Source organism: Moschus berezovskii, chromosome 15 (assembly GCF_049115385.1).
Source record: "Moschus berezovskii isolate FMDL1 chromosome 15, NW_MosBer_1.0, whole genome shotgun sequence".
In the NCBI taxonomy this organism is placed as follows: domain Eukaryota; kingdom Metazoa; phylum Chordata; class Mammalia; order Artiodactyla; family Moschidae; genus Moschus; species Moschus berezovskii.
Genome location: NC_142474.1, coordinates 55896476 through 55897554, shown reverse-complemented (window position 1 = coordinate 55897554; position 1079 = coordinate 55896476). Strand labels below are relative to the sequence as shown.

The following is a 1079-nucleotide window of genomic DNA, read 5'->3' as shown; positions in this document are numbered from 1 at the left end:
GCATGTAGACTTTTGGATAGCAGCCATTCTGACTGGTGTGAAATGGTATCTCATTGTGGTTTTGATTTGCATCTCTCTGATTATGAGGGATGTTGAGCATTTTTTCATGTGTTTGTTAGCCATCTGTATGTCTTCTTTGGAGAAATGTCTGTTTAGTTCTTTGGCCCATTTTTTGATTGGGTCATTTATTTTTCTGGAATTGAGCTGCAGGAGCTGCTTGTATATTTTGGAGATTAATCCTTTATCAGTTGTTTCATTTGCTATTATTTTCTCCCATTCTGAAGGCTGTCTTTTCACCTTACTTATAGTTTCCTTTGCTGTGCAGAAGCTTTTGATTTTAATTAGGTCCCATTTGTTTATTTTTGCTTTTATTTCCAATACTCTGGGAGGTGGGTCTTGGAGGATCCTGCTGTGATTTATGTCGGAGAGTGTTTTGCCTACATTCTCCTCTAGGAGTTTTATAGTTTCTGGTCTTACAGTTAGCTCTCTAATCCATTTTGAGTTTATTTTGGTGTATGGTGTTAGGAAGTGTTCTAGTTTCATTCTTTTACAAGTGGCTGACCAGTTTTCCCAACACCACTTGTTAAAGAGACTGTCTTTTGTCCATTTTATATTCTTGCCTCCTTTGTCAAAGATAAGGTGTCCATAGGTGCGTGGATTTATCTCTGGGCTTTCTATTTTGTTCCACTGATCTATATTTCTGTCTAAAAATATGGAACACTTCAGAATTTGCGTGTCATCCTTGTGCAGGGGCCATGCTAATCTTCTCTGTATCGTTCTAATTTTAGTATATGTGCTGCCGAAGCGAGCGGACTAATTTCTTCTTTCACAAAGAAGACATAGCTGTTTAAAGGCTCATTAACTGACCCAAATAAGAACTCAAAACTGCTGAGTTATCATCACTAGGGTTAAACTGCTGGGCTTTAGAATGACAAAGCATCATCCCAACCACCAATGTCATCATTCTTTACATTTGTACAACATTTCATAGTTTACAAAGTTCTCTTGTATATAGAATCTCACACCATCTCATGCAATCCACATAAGCTGTGGTACTTGGATCGAGAGGGTCTTAGCTA

The 1079-nt window shown here is 37.9% G+C and overlaps 1 non-coding gene across 1 annotated transcript; it reads right to left on the bottom strand.

Annotated features, from left to right (window-relative positions):
• Positions 1–706: 706 nt before the first annotated feature.
• LOC129535452 (U6 spliceosomal RNA) lies at positions 707–812 on the bottom strand. Its single transcript, XR_008681659.2, has one exon. It is a non-coding gene; the product is annotated as a U6 spliceosomal RNA (small nuclear RNA).
• Between the last annotated feature and the right edge of the window lie 267 nt (positions 813–1079).